At 40.3% G+C, this 17,060-nt stretch overlaps 1 protein-coding gene across 17 annotated transcripts in view; it reads left to right on the top strand.

Moving 5' to 3' along the window:
• The window catches only part of LOC127575749 (inositol polyphosphate-4-phosphatase type I A), a 165,021-nt gene that overhangs the window by 67,042 nt on the left and 80,919 nt on the right, over positions 1-17,060 (top strand). For 16 of the 17 annotated variants that reach the window (XM_052025796.1, XM_052025790.1, XM_052025795.1 and 13 more), the window contains one exon: positions 14,450-14,532. The gene's annotated coding sequence lies outside the window, so the exon portion shown is untranslated. Of the gene's footprint in view, positions 1-1,789; positions 1,890-14,449; positions 14,533-17,060 lie in introns of those variants that run through there. The other variant, XM_052025785.1, reaches the window with a different exon arrangement.

The raw sequence follows: 17,060 nt of genomic DNA, 5'->3' as shown, positions 1-17,060 counted from the left end.
GGTGCAACCCCCCTCCATGAACCTGGAAATCCCAGCTCATGAATGCTGCTCCTCCACTTGGAGCAGTCTGGATGAGATTGATAACCTCGTCTGTGCATCAGAAGTTGCACAGAAGCCCTGCATAAACGTCAGAAGGAGCACAGCACCTCACAAGCTACCAACTCCCCTGCTGTGTCAAGCATCTCCTCTGCCATATGTGGAAGTCTGCAGTCTGCACATTGGCCTCATCAGTCATCTCAGAACCCACAGGACTGGAGTGAAAATGTCATTCTCAGTCCCAAAGGACGGCCTAAGAACAAGATAAAGTTATTTTAAAACATTGGTAATCTTTAGTATAGCTCCTGTATCCCACCAACTTGTTCTCAAGATGAAACTTCTGGAATGTATTGCAAAGGTGTAATTTTTTTCCTTCCCGCAGTAAATATTCTGCCCTCACCCATAAGTTTTTATTATTACCAGCTATTGGTTGGGAATATTCTGCAACAAGCAATTTTTATGTAATAAAGAACATGCCTAAAAGGGCCAAAATTGACACCCTTCAGTATGCAATTTCTAGATTTTATTTTGGTCACAAATTCTTGTATTTATTTACAAATGGTTATTTAAGTTTTAGACTGCAGCCTAATATAGAGCTGCTTCATAGATTTTAGCACAAAGAAATAATTCATTCTTTACAACTGGTTAGTGGCAGTGCTTATACTTAAGCTTACTTCACTCTAATTCGTCTTTCTTTAAGTCCCTTTGTTCTCTTCCCTACTTCATGTATACATCAACACGTGCTCATTCTTAATTGACCGATTGTTTTGAATGTATTCATTCTTTTTAACAAGTAAAATGTTTTTTTGCATTGAAACAATAAAATAGACACAGCCTGAGAATGTATGACCAAAATCTTAGCGAAAACATCTAAAGCCCTCTCAGACAAATTGTTTTTGAGGGCTGCAATGCCAAATCATTAGGTCTGAAATGCACTTTTGCTGATTATACTAGGCATGTTCAAAACAATTGTCTCCCTTGTCCTGTGAAAGTTATCAAAATTTTGAGATTTAAAAAAAATTCTCTTATCATGTAAATGTGTAACTGACAGCTGAGAATATAATTGACCTTGCCCGTGAAGGGCTTTGCAGCCAAATCGCCTGCCAACACTTAAAACTTGAATAAAGAATGGCCTTTTGAGCAAGGTACAGATGTATAGCCTTAGTGAGTCATATTTTCAGGAGCAATAGGGCACAAATGAACTAGTTAAATGCTTTCTTTTCTGCTGTGAAATTGCTAAACAATATATTGTTTAAAAATTTTGTACTTTTTTTTACAGAAGTGTATAAATCCATGTCATAATTAATCAAGTAGTTGTAAGAAAAATTTGGCATGGATTTATATACAAAATATATTTATAAGGGGTTAGTGAAATTGAAATTAAAATTAGAATTGGCATGCTTTCTGTTTTATTGTAGTTTTCCACCTGTTGAAGCTAAGTATAGATTTTGTAAGAAACTGCCTTTTTCTCAGAATTACTATCACACGTGAATGGTATAATACTGTACCAGCCACTTTCAAGCTTCTACCAATACAAGAAGAGAACCAGTCAAATTGTTTTGGCCACTGTTACATGAATGTACTCATTGGTTCTGATCTAGTTAGTAAATGCTAGTATCCCCTGCCAGAAGTAGTTCTGGCTGGCTATCTGTGTAATGTCTATTGGTGGTTTAGAAGGAAGCAAGCTTTAAGCACGTGAGCAAAAGCTGTTTCCTGCCTCATTGTGGAGGACTCTGTGCACTGGTGAAGTGCTCTTTGCTTGTGGATGTATTGCACTGAAATCATGTAAATGTTGCTTAATCTGAAGAGTGACACTACACTATTGCCAAGGCAGAAATATGAAACTTTACTGTGTAAGTGAAGCTTTCTTGTTGTTTGGTCTGTGAGGCTTGTTAATGATTTTTCTTGAAGATAATGAAACTTGACGTTGATTGCAAGAAGTTTAAAGTCGTTGCAAATCAGTATAATTGTGCACATTTGCATTGATGTTGAGCCAAATCTTAGAATAGACACTAAAAGAATTTTAATGATAATGAAAGAGGGTTATTTTATTTAACACCATTTATTCAAGCCTAAATTATACAGTTTAAAAACTATCTAATGAATGACTTGAGAGCCTCTGCCATCAGTTTTTATGTTGAGAATTTGATTGGTTTTGAAATTATTTTACAGCAATTAAATAGACTGGAGTGTATAAAAGTTACTAGGTCAGGATCCTATGAAAATTTGTTCATATTTGTGAAATATTAATTGTTTTCATGTATGGAAATCAAAGCATGTGTCTGAATTAAACTCTTGCGGGAGTACAAAAGATTGCCATTTATATAGTGGATTATTGCAGGGGTATGTGGAAAGAAGAGGAAAATTGAACATCTCTTTCAAAAGAGCCAGTAAAGCCATAATGGATGTAATTAACTTTTGAGCTAAGATCCACAGTACTGAATAGGGATATGAGTAGCAGCATTTCAAAAGATAGTTCAGCTGTGCTGTATTACTCGTGATGTACTACAGGTTGTCATGATTATAATTCAGTTACATTTAATATAGTTAAGGAAAAGGTCAAAGATAGTAGATGAGAAATAGAGGTTTTCAATTGATATAATAATTTTACCAAGTGGAAATCCATGTTTCCCAAATCACTGTCAGACTATTGAATGCTGTAAAAACCCAGAAGAATATAAAACGTGTGTTAGGAAATCAGAAGTGCAAAGAATATATGAAAAAAAAAGCAAGAAAAATCCAGAAATGTTTTATAAGGGAAAAGTGAAGTATAGAGGACATACTTGAGCATGGAGGTGCAAGACTTGGCAATGGTTTCAAATAATTACATAGGATCTGTGTTCATAAAAGGGGGGGGGGAGGTGTGAATGCAGACATTGTAATTGAAGATGTTTGATGTTTTGTGAGGAAAATAGAGCTATATTTATTTGGCATCCTTAAAAACAGAAAATAACCAGGCCTGCATTAAATGTATTGCTAGCTGTTAAGTGAAGGAATGGAGGAAGAAATTGAAGATTCTGGCCTTAATTTTCCAATTCCATTTAGCTACAGGGACTGAAAGGCTAATAATAAGGAAAAAAAGAGCAATTTCTGTCTGGAGACACGAGGCTGCAGATGCTGGAAATGGACAGTTGACATTTCAAGTCGAGATCCTTCATCTGGATTTACTGAAATCCAGATAAAGGGTATCGACCCAAAACCATTGAGTGTCCATTTCCCTCTACAGATGTGGTCTGACCTGCTGACTTCCAGAAGTTTGTTTTTTGTTCTAAGTTCTGTCTGGTTAGCTTAATGTTGGTGATGAAAAATTGTTAGAAAAATCTTAAGAGCTGGTATAAATAATCTATTAGAAAGACAAAGGTTAATCAAGAGTAATCAACATGGATTTGTTAAGGAAAGGCTTTGTCTGACAGACCAAATTGAAATTTTTTGATGAGGTAGCAAGAGTGTCAGTGGAGTATTTGATATAGTCCAAGTGAATTTTGGGTAGACATTTGAAAAGGTCCTATATGCCAGATCCATCAGAAAAATGAAAATCCACAAAATCCTAGGGAAAATAAGTGGAATAGAAAATTGACTTGATGAAAGAAAGCAAAGTGTAATGTCTAGGCTTTGTTGGCTAAGCTAGACTAGGCTGGGATAATTTTCTTTGTAATACAGGAACTTGTGGAAAAATGTAATTGGTATATATAAAATTGAGAGGCCTAGACAGGGTCAAGAGGAATTTCGCTCAGCAGGGAGGGCATTAACTAGAGCTCATGCAGGAATATCAAATGGAGACTAACATTTTAAATTGTCACTGAACACCAATCAAACTCAAACACGATTAATGAGATCTAAATGCAAAAAAAAAACTACGGATGCTGGAAATCTGGAATAAGAACAGAAATTGCTGAAGATATTCTCTAGGTCAAAAAGCATCCATGAAGATAAAAACACAGTAAATGTTTCAGATTAATCACGTCTCACCAGAATAAGAAAACAAGCATGTTTTAAGTTGCAGGGAAGTGGACGAGAGAATAAAATGGATGTCTGTGAAACGTTGGAGACCAAGATAATCCAGATTCCATCAAATGCTGTTGATGCCATCTAAGGGATGGTGGTTAAGGCTTGTTAATCATAAATGACTTGTTTGAGGAAGGTGCAAATAGATGTTGATGAGCGAAGGCAGAGGCACGCGAAGAAAAACAAAGAATACTGGAGCTGCAAGATGCGGAACACAGCAGATGCTGAAATATGAAATAAAAGATAATGCTGAAAATTCTCTGCAGGTCAGGTGTCATCTGTGAAGAGAGAAAAACTAAATATATGTTAGAAGTTAATAACCTTGCATTAGAACTGGCTAGATTTTCCTCGAACATGAAAAACTGGTTGTCTGAAATTGTTGAATTCGATGTTGAGTAGCAGGCTGCAAAGTGCCTCGGTGGAAGATGAGGTCCTTGTCCTTGAGCTTACTCTGGGTGTTTTTAGAACAGTGTCAGAGGCCAAATGCATGGAGATTGAATGGAAGTGGAGAATTAAAGTGACAGGCAACTGGAAACTCAGGGTCATCTTTGTGGACTGGTCAATGGTGATGTAGAGTACCTCTGGAGAAACCGATAGGAGATTGAACAATATAAAAGACACCACATAGTAACCATTGAATGCAATGCACTAAATTCGAAGGAATGCAGATGAATCATGCCTTTACCTGGAAGGACTGTATGGTGAGGGTGGGAAGAGATAGAAGGACATCTGTTGCATGGGAAAGTAATGAGACAACTTAAGAGTGCATTTATGGAGATGGAAGAACAAAACTGGGTACCGCAGAGGCAAATGTTCCTTCAGAATGTTGAAAGGGGAAGGAAAATTGTGTCTTTTGGTGAAATCTAAAGTATGATCAGTGTTACTGTGATGCGATATCAGAGATGTTTCCTTTGCCCTATCTATCCTTCCCTCGCCCTCTCTGCAATTTAAAACTAATGTTAGCATCTCTGAAGAGATAATCAGCGTTGCCTGTCCTGCTGAGTATTACCAGCATTTTCTGTTTTTGTTTTGATTTCCAGCATCTGCAATTTTTTGATTATTGTAATGGAAAGAAGTTGTGATTGGAAGCCAGGTAGGAAGAGGACTTGGTAAGATAACTGTGGAAGTCCGTGGGCTATGAGATGGAGACACAGCAGTCAGGCAAGAGAAGGGAGGAGTTAGAAAGGGACCATGTGAATATGAGAACAGGAGGAAATTGGCAGCAAAGATGAAGACTTTCTGAGTTTTTTATGGATGCAGAAAGAAGTACTAATACAGTCACCAAAGTATCTGGAAAAAGAGGTGAGGGAACATGTCTGAGTAGGATTGAAATGAAGATTGTTCCATGTATCTTGCAATGAATCGGGCATAGTTCCCATAAACAACATACTTGATTTGAAGAAAGGAAGAAATTGTTCAGTGTGAGAATGAGTTCAGCCAGGTGGAGGGGGGAAGAGGTTGGGCTTCTATTCATGAAAGAAGTGATGATCTCTCAGGCCATCCTGGTGTGGGTTGGAGATGAAAGGGATTGGACACCCATGGTGAAAAAGACCTATTAGAACTAGGAGATTGGAAATTAACAAGCAAAGGGGCAGATGACATCAGAGGTATCATATATGTAAGTGGGAGAGAACTAGACAAGGGGAGAATGAATAGAATCAAGGAAGGAAGAGCAATGGGCCTAACAGGGCAGTACTGCTTGTGGATCTTGGGGAGGAGGTAGAAACAGGATGCACAGAATGACGAGATTCACCAAACTGGTTCCTAGAATGGTGGTTGTTGTATGTGGAGGGAGTGAGTAGACCAGCTCTGTTTCCTCTGGAGTTCAGAAGAATGAGATGATCTCATTGGCGAGACCTATAAGAATTTTATGTTTCAGACTGGATGCAGGGAAGATGTTTCTCTTAGCTGAGCAGGCCTAAAAGCAGGAGTCACAGCCTCAACAGTGGTAGGCCATATAGGACTGAGATGATAAGAAATTTCATCTCTGGTGAATCTGTGGAATAGAGGCTCTGGCATCAGTTTATTTGAAGCAAGAATAATAATAGGTATTGGGGATAGTGCAGGGAAATGGAGCTAAAGCAGAACATCAGCCATGACTTTAATAAATGATGGGGCATACTCGAAGGGCTAAATCACCTACCCCTGCCCCTAATGTCCTTAATGAGACTGGAAGCTGATGAGAGAGATCTGAAGTCAGTAATTGTCTGCGAGATGATTGGATCATGGTGCAGTGGGGTCTGATGGAGGTCAGTTTGCCAAAAGTGAGTAGCATCAGGTAGTGAAACATTACAAGGGGTAAGATGGGGGGTTGGGGGTCAGAGGGATGCAGTCAGAGGCAAGTGAAGGGGGAGAAAAATCCAGGTTAGTATCAGAATTCAAGAGGCTTTGAAGTTTGTAATTTTTGATGAGGTACTGGCATTCTAATACCTGTGGAAGAGTACTGCACCTTTCCTATGGACTTTGAGTTGTCTGTAGTTGCAAAGATCAGCCGTGATCTCATTAAATGGTAGAGCAGACTCAATAAGTTGAATGGCATATCTCAATTGGCACATTAGATGCAAGAATACAGTTTTTTGAAATGTCATTTTTATCATAGAACCTTCCTGAACCCTTGTATGATTTTGTGTTGTATGGCAGTATTTGTAGATGGAGATGCTCTTTGCATTAGAATGCTCTGAAAACAGGAAAGAAAGAAAAATGAGTTATGTCGTGATTTTTGTCACTTCTCTCTAAATATTTCTCAAAACTGTTAGAGAAAATGTTTATTTTGAAGTACATAGAACAATACAGCGCAGGAACAGACCCTTCAGCCCAGTATGTCTGTGCCAACCATGATACCAATCCAAACTAATCCCATCTGTCTGCAGTAGAATATTAGCAAAAGTAGTAGTTGTTTTGCACACAGCAAAGTTACACACATACAAATGGATAATTAATTAATCTTGGTCACTGGGAAAACTATTGTTGGCTAGGACATCTGTGGAGTGAAAAGCTTCCTTGAAATTTTCATTTTTTAATTTGACCATCTAAATTGAATTCAGAATAGTGGGTGGATTTGAAAAGGAAACACAAAAATTATCAATGGATTATGCTAACTTGACCTTCAAAACAGAATTGGGTTAATTAGAAAGTGGGCGTCTTCGCACTGATATCAGAGTATCTTGAATTACGTGAAAATGACGCATTACTGGATTGCGGTAATTTACAGATGCCAACTAGGCTAAACTGCAGATCAAATTACCCCATTTTACATGATTTTCCCCAACAGGCATCAGCAATCTACAAACTGGAACAAACACCAGAAAATGTCAATGAACAGTTGTAATATTTCATTCTGTACTAGTACAATGCAGTTCATTTGTAAGTCTTTCCAAATTTTACTCAATTCCTAATTTATGGGAAATTTGATTGGAGTTGTAAGCCTACAAGTTATTTTAGTCATTCCTATTAAATTTTACTTTCAGTACTTTAATACTGGACATCAATACACTTAGGCAACAAACAATCTGCTGGAGGAACTCAGTGGTTCGAGTGGCATCTGTGGGGGGGGGGGGGGGGGAAGGGGGGTGGCAGGGAGAAGGAATTGTTGAAGTTTTTGATCGAAACCCTGCATCAGGACTATCATACTTTAAGTGTATTTAGAATCTCATTCAAAGCACCCAGAGAGCAGAGTTTAATACAGTATATCAAGTTCTTATTACATTTTGTATAATATTTCTTGCTGTAAAGGAAACAACTTGTATTCATACTGCATCTTTGCAAAATACAGAATCCTAAATGTGCTTCACAGGAGGATTGGCAAACAATTTATTACCAGGAGATTTTAGGACAGAAGACTGCTTGGTAAAAGAGTTGGATTTAACAGAGCATCTTCCAAAAAATGGAAAGAAAGCCAGACAGGTAAAGAGGATTCAGAAAGGGATTTAAGTTCAGACACCTGAAGGCAAAGCCACCAGTGGTGGGGCCTAGTCTTACACTTGGTCTTGCCAATGTAGAGGGGGCCACATCGTTAGCACCTGGTATTCCTTTTGGGTAGTCTACAGCCCAATGGTATAAACATTGAATTTTCCAATTTCAGTTAACCCACTCCCCCTGTGTTCCTTCCGCTCCCCCCCCCATCAGATGATCTAATGTCTCCCTCCCCTTGTTCACATTTTCAATCCCTCCACCCCCCCCGCCCCCCCCCCCCCCGATACCTAGACTTATCATGCTCTCCCACATACCTAACTACCTAGGTTTCTTCTCCTTAGTTCACCTTTTCATCATCCTGCCCTCACTGGGTTCCACCTATCACCTACCAGCCTCTGTCTTTCCCTTTGCTCTCACTTCTATGTACTAGCTATCTTCCCTCTGCACTCTCAGTCCTGATGCTAGGTCTCAACCCAAATCGTCAACCGTCCCTTTGCTTCCACTGATGCTGCTTGACCTACTGAGTTCTTCCAGCAGTTTATTTTTTAGTTGCTGGGGTCATGTGTACAGGTCTGGTCTCTACACCTAAGGAAATATATACTTGCAGTAGAGTGAGTGCCCTGAAGGTTCACCAGACTGATTCCTGGGATAGTGGGTTTGTTGTATGACTTTAGAAGAATGAGAGTTGATACCACTGAAAAGTACAAAGTTCTGCAGGATGCTCAGTGTATATTCAAGACTTATGTCAAGGGTTAATGCAGGAAAATGGCGGGTGAGGTAAAAGATTAGTCAGGATCTTATTAAATGGCAGATCAGGCACAAGGAGTGGAATGGCCATCTATTATTATGTTCTTACATTAAGAGTATCCAGATGGTACTGAGATCCTTGGATTCCTCCTCTGGACATGCAGCAAAACCAGCCTAATTCATCAGGCGACTCCTGCCCCACCACTAGCAGAGTTGACAGTGGTGCATTGCCCTCATGATATGTCTTCCTTCACCCCATGAGATTGCTAGAAGAAAGAGACTGTTATCAGCAAATGGGAGCAGCTTTTCTTTGAAAGATCATCAACCTGACACCTGCAGATGCTGCCATGCATATTTTTCCCAGCAATTTTGTTTTTAATATAGTTGTTCTTTGTCTGTCTTTACTAAAGCTGTCATAATCCTGAACATCTCTATCACATTTCCCCTCAATTTCCTTTGTTTCAAGGATAGCCCCAACTTTTCCAAACTAACCTTGTAGCTTAAATCTCTTTTAAATTAAATTTTTTTTTAATTTTTTAAGACAATGAGTCCGCGCTGCCCATTTTAAACCCAAACTGACCTACCCGTTCGTCTTTTAGAATGTGGGAGGAAACTGGAGTTCCCGGAGGAAACCTATGCAGACACGGGAGAATGTACAATCTCCTTACAGACAGCGACGGGAATCGAGCCCCGATCACTGGCGCTGTAGTAGCGTCACGCTAACCTGATAAATCCTTCTTTGTGCCTCCATGAGCAGCTTCACATTGTTTCTAAAGTGTGTCAATACCACTGTTTGTGAAGACAAAGATTCCATGTACTTCATTAGTTACGCATAATCACATAAAAACCCTCTGTTCCTGCACACTCTTTCACAGTTGGTTTCTTTTGTATCTTATTTTCACCAACATCCATCATTTTATGAATGCTACCTGCTGCTTATCAGCTTGTTCAAGCACAATGACAATTTCGGGACAGTGAAGCAAAGTGATGTCTTAAGTTCCACTGAAGGATTAGACTAACACTCCAGTATAATAAGACCTGTAGTTTTTTTGATATTAAAACATGGTCCTCCTTGATCTTGCTACAGAATTCAGTGTTAGGTACCAGAAAATGGTGATTAAGGTAGAAAATAATGGTTGTGAAACACTTGAGTTTAGTAACTTTAAACATAGTTTTGGTTCAGTTATAAGTTTAAAAACTATTCTTAATTCTAAGATTTTTTTAAAAATTGGTGTTGGTTTATTATTGTCACTTCTACCGAGGCACATTGGAAAAGCTTGTCTTGCATACCGTTCGTACAGATCAATTCATTACATAGTGCATTGATGTAGTACAGGGTAAAAACAATAACAGAATACAGAGTGAAGTGTCACAGCTACAGAGGAAGTGCAGTGCAGGTAGACAATAAGGTGCAAGGTCATAACAAGGTGGTTAGTGAGGTTAAGAGTCCATCTCATCATGTAAGGGAACCATTCAATAGACTTATCACAGTGGGATAGAAGCTGTCCTTGATCCTGGTGGTATGTGCCCTTGGGCTCCTGTATCTTCTACCTGATGGAAGAGGAGAGAATGACCCAGGTGGTGTGGTCTTTGATTATGCTGGCAGATTCACCAAGGCAGCGAGAGGTATAGACAAGAGTCCGTGGAGGGGAGGCTGGTGTCCGTGATACGCTGGGTTGTGTCCACAACTCTCTGCAGTTTCTTGTGGTCCTGGGCAGAGCAGTTGCCATACCAAACCACGATGTATCCAGATAGGATGCTTTCTATGGTGCATCGATAAAAGTTGGTGAGTGTCAAAGGGGACATGCCAAATTTCTTTAGCCTCCTGAGGAAGTAGAGGCACTGGTGAGCTTTCTTGGCCGTGGCATCTACCTGGTTGGACCAGGACAGGCTATTGGTGATGTTCACTCCCAGGAACTTGAAGCTCTCGACCCTCGCGACCTCAGCACCATTGATGTAGACAGGTGCATGTGTACCACCCCCCTTTCCTGAAGTCAATGACCAGCTCTTTTGTTTTGCAGACATTGAGGAAAATGTTGTTGTCATGACACCATGTCACTAAGCTCTCTATCTCCTTTCTGTCCTCTGACTCATCGTTATTTGAGATACTACAGTAGTATCATCTGCAAACTTGTAGATGGAGTTAGAGTAGAATCTGGCCAACCAGTCATGAGTATATAGGGAGTGGAGTAGAGGGCTGAGGATGCAGCCTTGTGGAGCACCAGTGTTGAGAATAATCGTGATGGAGGTGTTGCTGCCTATCCTTGTTGATTGCGGTCTGTTGGTCAGAGAGTCAAGGATCCATTTGCAGAGGGAGGTGTTGAGTCCCAGGTCTGAGTTTGCTGATGAGTTTGCTTGGAATTATAGTAATGAAGGCAGAGCTGTAGTCAATAAATAATAGTCTAACGTGTCTTTACTGTCCAAATGCTCCAGAGATGAGTGTAGGGCCAGGGAGATGGCGTCTACTGTAGACCTGTTTTGGCAGTCGGTGAATTACAGTGGGTCGAGGTTGTCTGGGAGGTTGGAGTTGATGCGTGCCATGACCAGCTTCTTGAAGCTCTTCATATGGATTTCATATGGAAGTATATGGATTTCAGCAAAGCGTTTGATAAGGTACCCCATGCAAGGCTTATTGAGAAAGTAAGGGGGCATTGCAGTGTGGATTCAGAACTGGCTGGCCCACAGAGGGCAAAGAGTAGTTGTTGAAGGGTTGTACTCTGCGTGGAGGTCAGTGACCAGTGGTGTACCTCGGGGATCTGTACTGGGACCCTTGCTCTTTGTAATTTTTATAAATGACCTGGATGAGGAAGTGGAGGCGCAGGTTAGTAAGTTTGCAGATGACACAAAGGTTGGGGGTGTTGTGGATAGTTTGGAGGGCTGTCAGAGGTTACAGAGGGACATAGATAGGATGCAAAGTTGGGTGAGAAGTGGCAGATGCAGTTCAACTCAGATAAGTGTGAAGTGGTTCATTTTGGTAGGTCAAATATGATGGCAGAATATAGTCTTAATGGTAGGACTCTTGGCAGTGTGGAGGATCAGAGGGATCTTGGGATTCGAGTCCATAGGACGCTCAAAGCAGCTGTACAGGTTGACTCTGGTTAAGAAGGCATATGGTGTATTGTCCTTTGTCAATCGGGGAATTGAATTTAGGAGCCGTGAGGTATCGTTGCAGCTATATAGGTCCCTGGTCAGACCCCACTTGGAGTACTGTGCTCAGTTCTGGTCGCCTCACTACAGGAAGGATCTGGAAGCCATAGAAAGGGTGCAGAGGAGATTTACTAGGATGCTGCCTGGAATGTAGAGCATGCCTTATGAAAGCAGGTTGAGGGAACTCGGCCTTTTCTTCTTGGAGCGACGGAGGATGAGGGGGGACCTGATAGAGGTATATAAGATGATGAGAGGTATTGATCGGGTAGATAGTCAGAGGCTTTTCCCCAGGGCTGAATTGGTGGCCACAAGAGGACATAGGTTTAAGGTGCTGGGGAGTAGGTATAGAGGAAATGTCAGGGGTAAGTTTTTTACTCAGAGGGTGGTGAGTGTGTGGAATGGGCTGTGGGCAACGGTGGTGGAGGCGGATACGATAGGGTCTTTTAAGAGACTGTTGGATAGGTACATGGAGCTGAGAAAAATAGAGGGCTGTGGGTAAACCTAGTAATTTCTAGGGTAGGGATATGTTTGGCACAGCTTTGTGGGCCAAAGGGCCTGAATTGTGCTGTTGTTTTTCTATGTTTCTATGATGGTGGATGGGAGAGCCACTGGTCAGTAGTCAACAAGGCATGTTACCTTGTTTTTCTTAGTACCGGGATGATAGTGGTCATCTTGAAACAGGTGGGAACCTCAAATTGAAGCAGGGAGAGGTTAAATATGTCTTTGAAAACCCCCACCAGCTGATCTACACAATATCTGAGGACATGGCCAGGGACACCATCTGGGCCAGATGCTTTCCTTGGGTTCACTCTCCGGAAGACTGATCTTGCTTCCTCACTGGTGACCACGGGTTCAGTTGCATTGAAGGCTGTCAGGGTGGGTGGTGACAAACCAATCCCCTTCTGTTCAAAATGCATTAAGCTCATCAGGAAGGGATGCGCTGTTGTTGACTATGCTTCCGGACTTTGTTTTGTAGCCACTTATAGTATGTAAGCCCTGCCACAACTGACGGCTGGCCTGGTACTCTATTTTGAACTGGTATTGTTTCTGGCATCTCTTCCAATTGCCCTGTTAATTTATATTTTTGTATGTTTACATTTTTCAAGTATTTAGATTCTTCACTTTTTATTTTAAATGTTTACAAATTTTGCAAACATTCTAATGCTTTTGAAAAAGCTTTGACAGTTTAACAGTTCTGGCTGAGTCTTGTGGCCTGATGTAGCTGGCTTCAATTTTTTTAAAATTCATTTTCCATCTCTTTATTTTGTTCATGCCTGCATGATACACTAGCAATGCAGCTCCTTTCCGCTATGCTTTACTGTGGACAATCCTCCCAGTGGTTTCCACAAGGTTCTCCCTGGGAGAATTGCTGGAATTTAATTTGTATATTTGTACAAATGAGTTGACCATGAAATCTAACCTTTTGAATATTATATCCAATTCTAGTCTCACAAGTTATAAGGGGACTGTTCAGGTGCTGGGGGCTGTATAAAGAAAACCTAAACTTGAGGGTTGGCTGTATTGTTGGTCCTAGTTATGAGAAGAACGTGGGAAAATAAGACATTATTCTGAAGAGGTGTCTGCATAGAGATTTCAAAGGAATGTAATATTGTAAATTGTATGGAAGAAGATTACAAAATTAAGAAGGTAGAAAAGGGATCCACAGGTTTAAACTAGTTAGCACCAACATTACAGACTAGTTATTACTGGGAATGGACTTGCCAACTACTATGCGGGTGAACCAAAATGAGCCAAACTTAGTATTTAAAGGTCCTTAATAATTGACGTCTGTCGTGTAAGCCAGTCCAATGCTGTTACAGTGATCGGAACTCTAGATAAAATCATTACCAATATTGTCTGTGGACTGGCCTTCCTCATAGGCCATACACACTCTTCTGAAAATAACTTCTGACAATGTAAGCTTTACAACTGGACCATAGTAACTCAGAGCTATTAAATTCCTTCTGAATACACAAAAACCCTGCAAACACCATGTACCTCATACAAACACACGGTGCTGGAAATACTCAGCAGATCGGGCAGCATCTGTGGAAAGAGGGTCCCCAACCTGAAACATTAACTCTAGTTCTCTTACCATAGATGTCTTTGTTTGATTTCCTTGGGTAATAAACTCCCCTGTAGGCCAATAAATGAATTTGCATTTTGCTGTTCACACAGACTGCATTACTGGAAGTGGATTGAAGAACTTGCCTTTCTGCATCAGACAATCAAAAGCGTCATTAATATTTAGTTGAAATGTAATGGCTTAAGAGCAAAATGACATACTACATCCTCTTGAACTATGAAAAATGTCCAACAGTACAGTTATAGAGAGACTCCAAATTTTTGTCTGCATGAAAGCAATACAATGTGTGCAGTGTACCACTGTTATAGGCTTATCACTGTTATAGGTTTCATTTTTGCCGTTATGCTTCAGTGCTAAATAAGCCTATAGCCAACATTTAAAGAAGGTAAGAGAGGCTAAAAAGAGAAACTAACCGGAATGAATCATTCCTCACCTTGTGATGCTGGAGTAATAAAAAAGTTTCAACAAAAAGCAAGTGCAAGTTTATAAACTTTCGTTTTGTTTTTTTTTCCAAAGTGGAATGTGGCCATAAAACTAGTTTAAGATGAAGAAATGCAGAGACAACATTCAGTAACACAAGCAAATCGATCCTGCCATACGTAAGTAATGGAAGTATCTTCTAAGGATTTATACATTGTTCAATGAATTTGTCAAATGGTTACAATTTATAAGTCTGATTCCATGCATGCTTTTTATAATGTTTCCATAACAGAAGAATTTTAGTTTAATGCTTTTAGGTACTAGTGTTGTTCTACCTTGTGGTGTGGAAGAAACAGCTATCCAACTTTGTTCCTCTTATAGAAGCAGATCATTGTAGATTCTCCCTCTTCTCAATCTCTAGAGTATTTACCTAAACCATCATTACTCACCAACGTGTGTTTGGACTATCTTTGCAATTGTTAGTGAAATTCTGGCAGAAATAAGTATGCAAAATTGACTTCTGCATTTCACTGTGCTAGTCCCTTATAGGGGCTTGCTCCAAAGTCAATACATCAGGAGCAAGTAAAGTACTTCATATAAAACTAACTAATTAAAATCAGAGATTGATAAAGACCAGAAGGATGTTATTTGGACCATTGTGCCTGTAGTGACTCTTCTAAAAGGATATTAGATTAGCTATGATTTCCACAGCTCTTTTCTGGCATACTCGGGACTTGAGGGTGCAGGATTGATGGATTTTCTGGACTATAATAAATTCTCTACTAACTCGATAATTCTTAGGGGAGTATGGGAACTGGGGCTCCGCTGAGTTTCAGGGAAGTGTGGGGAACGTTACCTAGTGAGCCAGATGCCAACCCGTCAGGATTTCCAAATGGTCAGATAAAAGATTTTGGAGCTTTACTGGATATTTTATATAGAACATAGAACATTACAGCACAGTACAGGCCCTCCAGCCCACAATGTTGTGCCAACATTTTATCCTGTTCTAAGATCTATCTAACCCTTCCCTCCCACGTAGTCCCCCATTTCTCTATCATTCATGTGTCTATCTAAGAGTCTCTTAAATGTCCCTAATGTATCTGCCCCCACAACCTCTGCTGGCAGTGCGTTCCACGCACCCACCACTCTCTGTGCAAAAAAAAAACTTACCCCTGACATCCCCCTTATATCTTCCTCCAATCACCTTAAAATTATGTCCCCTCGTGTTAGCCATTGTCACCCTGGGAAAAAGTCTCTGACTGTCCACTTGATCTATGTCTCTTATCATCTTGTACACCTCTATCAAGTCGCCTCTCATCCTCCTTTCCAAAGAGGAAAGCCCTAGCTCACTCAACCTATCCTCATAAGACATGATCTCCAATCCAGGCAGCATCCTGGTAAATCTCCTCTGCACCCTCTCTAAAGCTTCCACATCCTTCCTATAATGAGGCAACCAGAACGGAACACAATACTCCAAGTGTGGTCTAACCAGAGTTCTGTAGAGCTGCAACATCACCTCACGGCTCTTGAACTCAGTACCCCGATTAATGAAGGCCAACACACCATACGCCTTCTTAACAACCCTATCGACCTGCATGGCAACCTTGAGGGAGCTATGGACATGGACCCCAAGATCCCTCTGTTCCTCCACACTGCTAAGAGTCCTGCCATTAACCTTGTATTCTGCCTTCAAATTCGATCTCCCAAAGTGTATCACTTCACACTTATCTGGGTTGAACTGCATCTGCCACTTCTCAGCCCAGCTCTGCATTCTATCAATGTCCTGTTGTAATCTACAGCAACCTTCTACACTATCCACAACACCACCAATCTTTGTATCATCAGCAGACTTACTAACCCACCCTTTTCAAGAATGTATCCATTTTCCTTCTTTCCCTTTAAGGCAGTACATTCCTTATCGTCATTGTTCACTGCAGAAGTTTCTTTCTCGCATTACCTCTGGTCCTTTTGCCAATTATTCAAACCTGTGTGCTCTGGTAATCAACACTTCTGCAGTAGGAAACAGTTTCCTCCTTTTTACTACTTCAAAATATTTAAGGATTTTGAGAACTTGTTGTCAAATCTTCCCTTAACATTCTCTCCTCTCAGGGAATGAACCAATTGCTTGTCTCCACATTATTGAAGTCCCTCATCCTTACTATTATTTTGATAAATTTTCTTTGTACCTTTTCAAAAGCATTGACATCCTTTCTAAAGTATAATGCCCAGAATTGCCCCCGACACTCAAGTTAAAGCACAATAAATGGTTTATATAAAGGTTTCACATAACTTCCTAGCTTTAGTTCTATTCTTTGTTAATAAAGAGCAAGCATCATTATGTCTTTTCAAACTCAAACAACAGAAGAACAAGTTGAGAATGTTGTTTAATGTCCTGTTCGGGTTTTGAAATTATTCTTTGTATACCATGATCCAAATTATATTTATAAATAAGACCCTCTGGGAACAACACTGTGCTTTTTCAACCAGAAAATCTGTTTATAACCTCTAGGCCAGCATTGTGACAAAGCTAGTACAGCTAATGTCTCATTGCTGTAATGTTCCAGATTCAATCCTGACTGCCTGTGTGGAGCCTGCACTTTCCCATGTGACTGTGCATTTACCCTGGGTGGTCCAGTTTTTTTGCACATTCCAAGGATTTGTAGGTTAATTGGTCATAACATTACCCCAAGCTTGTAAGTGAGTGGTA

Source organism: Pristis pectinata, chromosome 11, assembly GCF_009764475.1.
Source record: "Pristis pectinata isolate sPriPec2 chromosome 11, sPriPec2.1.pri, whole genome shotgun sequence".
NCBI classification, from domain to species: Eukaryota; Metazoa; Chordata; class Chondrichthyes; order Rhinopristiformes; family Pristidae; genus Pristis; species Pristis pectinata.
This window is presented reverse-complemented; position numbering and strand designations above follow the sequence as displayed.